This window comes from Lytechinus pictus, chromosome 7, assembly GCF_037042905.1.
Source record: "Lytechinus pictus isolate F3 Inbred chromosome 7, Lp3.0, whole genome shotgun sequence".
NCBI lineage: Eukaryota > Metazoa > Echinodermata > Echinoidea > Temnopleuroida > Toxopneustidae > Lytechinus > Lytechinus pictus.
Window position 1 is genome coordinate 17,382,813 of NC_087251.1, and position 8,541 is coordinate 17,391,353.

Genomic DNA, 8,541 nt, shown 5'->3' on the forward strand with positions numbered 1-8,541 from the left:
GAATATAAAAAATTTCTTCAAAATCGGATGTAAAATGAAGAAAGTTATGAAATTTTAAAATTTCGCTTAATTTCACGAATGACTTATATGCACATCCTGGTCGGTATGCAAATGAGCAGACTGATGCCGCCTATACGTCATCCACTCGCACTATTTCTTTTGTATTTATTATATGAAATATTTAAAAAATCTTATTTTCTCGTCATGTAAAACAGAATTTTATGCATCCCTGAAAATTTGGAATTATCATTATTTTAACAGTTTATGGATAAGTCAGTTGGTCCTTGTCAAATCTGTAAAAGTTGATGTATAATTCAAACAATAAAAAAAAAATAGTGATCGAGTGAGGGACATCATCATCAACTCTCTCATTTGCATATCACCGAGTTGTGCATAAATAATTGTTTTGTGAAAAAGAAGTGAAAATTGAAAAATGTCAAACTATACATCCGATTTCGATGAAATTTTCAGTGTTATGCTTGCCCGGGTATGCTTGTCTAATTTTTCTATATTGATTCAAATCAACAATTTTCTGTGGTTACAGTTACCATAAGACAATAGATATTTCAACAATTATATAATGTGAAAATTTTCGAGCTGAGTTTTTTTTACTTTCTGACCCCAAAAATGGCTTCTATAAGCACTGTTTTGAGATAGGTACCGGTATATCAGGGGCCGCGGAAGCGGGGGGAGGGGGGCTTCAGCCCCGCTTCCGCGGCCCCTGATATACCGGGGGGGGGGGGGGCTTTTTTCTAAAACCGTGTTCAAAAAACGTAAAAATGACCATAGGCACTGGCGTACCTAGGATTTTCCAGAAGGGGGGCACATTTTTTGGAGGATATTTCGTCCGCGAAAAGTTTTGACAAGCAGAAAAAAAAAAGGTCTTCAACTAATGCCTTCAACCACAAATCATGAAAGGATTTCTTACCACAAAAAAAATTGACAAGCAAAAAAAAAAAAGGTCTTCACGTTCTCGTCAGGGGGGCATGGATACACACATCCCCTGCTTAGTGTCTAAAGACGTCGTGTCGAGATTCCCGGGGCAAATCCCCTGCATGAGTTGTGACTCGTCAGGGGGGCACTCTGCCCCCCCCCCCCCTTAGGTACGCTAGTGACCATAGGATTGTGATTTTTTGCATGGTCAGCCCCCCCCCCCCCCCCCCACTTTGAAAACCGTTCCGCGGCCCCACGATTGATGCGAGCGCGATGAACGACTTGAACCAGTACCGTACCAGTACAAAGTTCTAAACCGTAAAATATTATAGACGGCTTGAAAATATCTAACTTTGCAACTGCAGATTTGTCAAGTTCGTGAGACCGACACAGGTAACTATGATTTATTTTCTCGTTTACTCTAGTTTGAAATGATGAAATGTATGATCTGATTTTTGTTATATCTGTTTGAACATTGTAGAATCATAAATTATACTTGTGATGGCCATATGTAGAGTATATGTTTGTGAAATTCTGCCCTTTCCGCTCTCTTCTTGACGAGTGTGCGTGACGACTTGGCTAGCTGTACGGTCGACTGTGGCTATGCATAGAGCGCATACCGAAGACCATTGTGATTTCAGTTGCGTGCGATTATTATACACTCCCTTCGCCATCTATTAGACACGTTTTCGTGAAAAATGAGTGCAGGACGCCAGTAAAGTTTGGAAGTTCGGAACAGATGACATTTTTTTTTTAATGATCAGTTTCCGACTGCACTCTTTGCGTGTGAAATGTTTTGGTCACTGGTATGTTAGGAACTAACCCAGGGAGCTCCGGCCCGCGCAGCCGGAGCTCCCGGCCCTGCCCCTGGCAACCGTTAGTTAGGAACATCACCATGTTTTTTCTGTGGGAAATTTCACAAAAATCAAGCACTAGCAGTAGCACTGAACCAATTTCATCGTAAGTAGTAATATTTGGAAAAATGCTTACGAAAAGCCATGGTCAGTCATTTAAAGATTGGAAAAAAAATTATTTCACACACAATTCAGGGATTTTATTTAATGAAACGGGCTGTATTTTAAGGCCTTAGGCTTTACATGAAGCGTCTCGAGTTCAATATTACATGTATGGTTGGAACTACCCCTTATCGACCACCTAATCTTCTAAGCATCGTATCTGCAAAAATATTCATCAATTTTACCCAGTTTTCGTCTCATTTGTGCAGAAAATTGAGCAGATCAGATTCCCATGTTTCGCTCGGCGACTCCGATTCGATCCGCGTATATATCGACGAACAACGAATACGACAATTTTGTATTTGCTCATTTGCACCCGTCTTTTGAAACCGACCACCCGTGATACACTAAGTTTACGGCCGATTCTTGTCGCGGTGGCGAAATATTTTTATTCTTCCAAATCAGTTCTATGATGTCAACATGCTAAATGATCGTCTCACTACTTCCACTGCGAGCTCCGGCACATGATTCGACGATTGACGACGGATATTTGTTCTAAAGCCGTTTCCTATCGGATTTCTTGGTTTTTTAGCGGGGTTTGGGTCTGGTCAATACATTAGAATATCTTAGAACGACAAGTAGTGAACCACAATAAAGGTTACACTATTCAATCAACAAACACTGAACAATTAAAACAATCTTTTTTTGTGAGTACCCCTCTGGCTTGGAACCATCTCCCACCTGACACAGTGAACAGTACATCACTAGAGGTGTTCAAGTCAAAGATAAAAAAAAGAGCTACCTACGATACGACTAAATATCACCGTGCCCTCTCACCCGCTGCATTCATACCAATTGGTCCAGCAGTGTACACATCCAGATACAATTTTGATTAATTCTATTAAATTTTTACTTTTTGTTGCTTCTTTTTTTCTCGTACAATCGATTCTTACCGTTTCTATGGACACTGCGCCTACTCTCCCGCGCGTATCGTTTGTAATACGCAATAATTTTTACGCGCGCAAGGTGGTCGGTTTCAAAAGAGGTGCAGGTCGATATGTGGTGGTCTCACTATATTTCATCATCTTTAACTGAATTTTTCATGAATATTTGTTTATGTAATCAGATGTACATGTAAGGGTCACTGAGCAGATTAAAGGTACCACACCACATTAGTTTGCAAAAGCCATCCAAAGGGATTTTAAAAAAAAGGCCCAAAATACATTTTCCATTTTTTGTTTTCTCAAAAATATTTTTTTCGTTATTCTTTGTTCTTTGATGGGATTTTACCTCATCCCCCCCCCCCTCCGCTTTCCATTAAAGCAACTTTATGTCCAGAAGGAATCCCCTTTATTATGGAGGGTTGGGATACTTCCCAATATGTGAAGATACAGTGCCATTATTAAAGGACAAGTCCACCCCAACAAAAAGTTTATTTGAATAAAAAGAGAAAATTTCAACAAGCATAACACTGAAAATTTCATCAAAATCGGATGTAAAATAAGAAAGTTATGGCATTTTAAAGGTTCGCTTCATTTCACAAAACAGTTATATATGCACATCTCGGTCGGTATGCAAATGAGGAACTGATGACATCACTCACTCACTATTTCTTTTGTATTTTATTATATGAAATATGAAATATTTTTATTTTCTCGTCATTGTCATGTGAAATGAAGTTTCATTCCTCCCTGAACACGTGGATTTCCATCATTTTAACATTTTGTGCTTCAGGCAAGGAGGTCCTAATCGTCAAATTCGTAAAAATTGAAATATTTTCTAATTCAAACAATAAAAAACAAAAGAAATAGTGAATGAGTGACATCATCGACTCTCTCATTTGGATGTAACTGGCTCGTTCATATAAATATTTTGTTAAAAATAAGCGAAACTTTAAAATGTCATAACTTTCTTATTTTACATCCGATTTTGATGAAATTTTCAGCATTGTGCTTGTCTGATTTTTCTCTATTGATTCAAATCAACATTTTTCTGAGGTGGACTTGACCTTTAATGAATCAATTTCACATGAAAATGCCTAATGGAGTGTATAGTAGGCCCCAAAATCTGTGAATATGTAGCTTTAGTTTTGAATTTTCTTGTTGAGACCCATATCACCACTTCAAACATTTTGAAAGTTAATTTCTATTTCAAAAAAAGACCAGTAGATCAATATTTTCCTCTGATGAGGGGTACAACTTTGTGGCTTCAATGGCAATCCCTGAGCTGGAACTAAATTGAGTACTCGAGCATTTTAACACTCTCCCTTTGATAATACCCTCCATGACAGATGGTCAATAAAAACAGGATTTCTCAGAAATTATCAGAGCTTAATATTCAATCAGTGCTGACTCTTTTTATGAAACACCCCCTGCTTCCTACCCCCATCATATCCAACAGGTGAATTTGCCAGTGAATGAATGGTTTCTTATTTTGATTTTGTGGTTTCCATGTATTTTTATTTTATTACAGAATCAATCACAATGCCTAACAGTGCTTGGCCAGCTCAGCCCATGAAGGTCTTGGGACCTCAGATTAGACATTGGGGACCATTCATGGTACCTTGCATGTTGATTACCGGTTATGTTATGGCTAAGGCTTCATTAGCAGGATGTAAGTAATATGTATATTGTTTCATGTAGACATATTTCATATTATCAGCTTTTGATGAAATGAAAATTAACTGTTGACCCAAGAATTATAATAAGAATACAAAAAAAATGCCCCCCCCAAAAAAAAAAGTGTATTGGAATTTGGAGCCAGCAATGCGATATCCCAATATAAGTTAGTCTTTCCCTTAGCATCTGGATTTTTTACGTTTTTGTTTTTTGCAATGGAGCATGATATGACTTTAAATCATGAGGCAATGTGTAGAATAATATACATAATTTCATCTAGGCCTTGGTCGGAACCGATGGAATACTGGAATCCGTCAGATGTGCGCAGGTTCCGATTTTGTGATTTCTATTCCGGTATTCCGATAAAACAATGTTATACATAACAAATAATTTAACGTTTTCTTCTTAATATCTTGATATAATTATCAAGTATGTTTTATTCAGTTTTAATCATAACCCAGGTTTCTTTGTTACATTTCAGGTGACCACCAAGAAAAATATGAGAAGACGGGGGAAAAAAACATACATGTTTACATGGCCATCTTGTTCTCTGTTTTTTAGTAGCTAAGCTACTAGGCAAAATATAGAGGGCAGCAGACTATATATGAGGCAAAAATATAGAGGGTGTCAGACTCTATATGCGTCTTGTAGTTTACATACATGTAGCTACAAACAAAGAGAACAAGATGGCCACGATAACATTGGCAAGTTTTTTCCCTGTCTTATAATTTTTTTCTTTTTCTTTTAATGAAGACCACGTAAACATCAGCAAGTTTTTTCCTGTTTTCTCATATTTTTTTTATTTTTTAAATGAACATTTGTTTGAAAATGAAAAAAAAAAAAAAATATTGTATAATCTGTGACTTCTTTGTACTTCCCCGTTTGTGAATTCATTTATCGGGATACTGGATTCCGACCGGGGCAACACCGGCGGATTCCTGCACATAAAAATTCTGACATGACTCAGGTCTAATTTCATTGTGAAACTGGGTGGGTCAGCCCGCAAATGATATTACTTTCCCCAGAAAAGGTGATGATTTTACTTTCAGTGCATGTACAAGTAGAAACCATTGATTCTATAGTTTCCCCATCCTTTCTTCACTTCTGAGGTGTAATTTTCATAAATATTCAACACATGTAGAGTGGTGTCTGGTCAATAAAAAGTAAATTCCAGTTGCAGTGACCATTCATAAAATGAGCAGCATAATCCAACAAATTAAACTGCTAAGTGTTTGTATTGAATAAAATCCTGTGCCAAAATTAGAGGGATGTTGGTACAAATCCTACTTCAAGCAATAATTTTCAAGAAATTATTTGACAATATGCTGCACGCATGACTTGACCCTGGTGAAGTACATGTAAATCATGGGTACCTGGTTGTCTTTTCATAAAGCTATTCGAAGTTATGAGCGACTTCACAAACGACTGGTATCCCTTTCTTAGGAGCTAAATCCACTCCAGTGAAAAATTTGGTGTTTATAATTTAGCTAAAGGATCATTAGTCATTAGTAAAGTCCCTTATAAGTTACGAACAGCTTTATGTGCCCACCTGGTAAGATTTATTCCTTAACTGCTTTAGTGCCTACAATGGTAGCCCAGCTACATATATAGCCAGGGTGATGACATGCATTAAGTGAAGTAGAGTATTATAAGGCCTACGTAGGTTCTTTGATGAAGAGATATTAAGTAAATATTGTATTTCTGTTTATTTAATTCTGCAGACAGAGCAAACAAAGCAGCAGCAGCGGCAGGTGGTGGATCAGGTAATTACACTTTCAGATTTTTAGTTCTTTTTGCTATTTTCAATGATTTTTCCATTTATGTTGACACATTCAAATAAATTCAGATCTCCTAATTTTTGCATGGGGTAACATGAAAGGGGTTTATGATTCAGAGAAGTAGGGAGAGAGGAGTAGAGCTATCCAAGTACTCTGTCTTGGAACTGGGAGAAATCCTGAAAAATCTGTATCATTTCAAGAATGAATAGTGGAAGGCGGGGTAAGTTGAGCATGGGGGCAAGTTGAGCCACCACCCCCAGGCCAATAAGGAATGAGTCAGACATTGTGGTGGTGTCATGCATTGATGACCCATTATATAACCCTTAACCCCACCACATTATTTTCAACTTTGAAACAAAAAGTACTTTTATAGAGGGAAAAATACAAATTTCAGCCAAAAAAGTAAAAAAAATGGTGTGATATAGAAAAGTGCTTTTTACCCACACACGTCTTTAAATGTAACAAAGAAATAAGAACAATATTGTTAGTCCAGGTATGGATTCTCATTCTTGTCATAGTCTTTTACATGATGGATGCATAAGAAATGTGTGGATGTGAAAATATCGCATTAAGATCGGACTGGGGTAATGTGTGCCAGCCAACATGGGGCAAGTTGTGCCATGGTAATTCTTATGGTAATGTATAATAAAAAATAAAAAAACCTTAAAAGCCATTGATATGGAGGCAGAACAGAGCAAATTCACATGACAGTTCTTTTACTTTTAGAGGATGTTAGCATTTATAGAGAATTAGCAAGTGAAAAGTCTTTAAATAAAATGTTGACACGCCGGTTCTTCCCGCATACATTTTGTACATAGTTTTTGTGGCTCAACTTACCCCAGAAGGTAGCACAACTTACCCCACAGATGGGGCAAGTTGAGCCATTTGACATCGTTTTTTTCAAAGGTCACAATGACTTTCAGTGTGGGGGTAGAAAGTTATATATAGGTGAAAAAAATATTTCCCAAGAATCAAATTTAAAGGCAAGGTACTTAATACTACAATATTATTATTCATATCAATTCCAACATGCAAAATGCAAAAAGTGTCACAACTTACCCCGCCTTCCCCTACTCTCTGAATATTCCCTCTAATACTAAGTGGAAAGTTGCCATTAAAGGGCAAGTCCACCCCAACAAAGGTGTTATTTGATTAAAATGAGAAAAATCAAACAAGCATAACTCTGAAAATTTCATCAAAATCGGATGTAAAATAAGAAAGTTATGACATTCTAAAGTTTCGCTTAATTTCAAAAAATAGTTATATGCACATCAAGATCGGTATGCAAATGAGGGGATCAGTGACATCATCCACTCACTATTTCTTTTGTATTTTATTATATGAAATATGAAATATTTAAATTTTATTCCCATTGTCATGTAAAACAAAGTTTTTTTCTCCCTGAAAATGTGGAATTATCATTATTTAAACATATTGTTGTTCAATCAAGAGTGTCCTTATTGTCAAATCTGTAAAAATTGAAATATTGTATAAATCAAACAATAAAAAACAAAAGAAATAGTTTGCATATCACTGAGTTGTGTATACAACTGTTTTGTGTATACAACTGTTTTGTGAAAAATAAGCCAAACTTTAAAAAGTCATAACTTTCTTATTTTACATCCAATTTTGAAATTTTCAGCGTTGTGCTTGTTTGATTTTTCTCTATTTATTCGAATCAACTTTCTTCTGGGGTGGACTTGTCCTTTAAGGAAATTGAACAGTCCACCCAACAAAGAGAGAACAATATGACTGACTCTAATGATGTCATCTCTGCTTCTCTGTCCTTTTCTCCCTCTTCAGGTCATTAAACAATGATTGGTCAGGGAAACAACAACTCTCCTTCAATCTACAAATACCAGACCTGAATCGAGCTGTACTCTATCTTGACACACCATCGGAATAGTTCATTTTTGCAACAATATCAGAATGGCACTGCATCATCTGCCCACCGTGATATCAACAAGAACTCCAGATGCTTGGATACATTATGGAAACATTTCTGCTAGTACCTTTATCTTTGATGTTGGAACTGTTTTCCTGACCCATCATACTTTAGTAAATTAAGCCATTTTTTGTAATTAGAAAATGTATTGTAAAACTAACATTTCTTCATTGCTGTGGAAGTTATATGTGCAAATCTTGCATTAAATATATGAATCGTAAATTTGAACGGTAAATTTGTTTGTAATGTTGTGTGTTGTGTAGGGGGATGCTGCTGGCCGTCAAAGACGTTTATGAGATGGTGAAGATTGG

The 8,541-nt window shown here is 36.6% G+C and overlaps 1 long non-coding RNA gene across 1 annotated transcript; it reads left to right on the top strand.

Annotated features, from left to right (window-relative positions):
- Window positions 1–1,169: 1,169 nt before the first annotated feature.
- Window positions 1,170–8,458, top strand: LOC129265951 (uncharacterized). Its single transcript, XR_008585005.2, has 4 exons — window positions 1,170–1,326; window positions 4,362–4,502; window positions 6,229–6,270; window positions 8,089–8,458. It is a non-coding gene; the product is annotated as an uncharacterized LOC129265951 (long non-coding RNA).
- The last annotated feature ends 83 nt before the right edge of the window (window positions 8,459–8,541 follow it).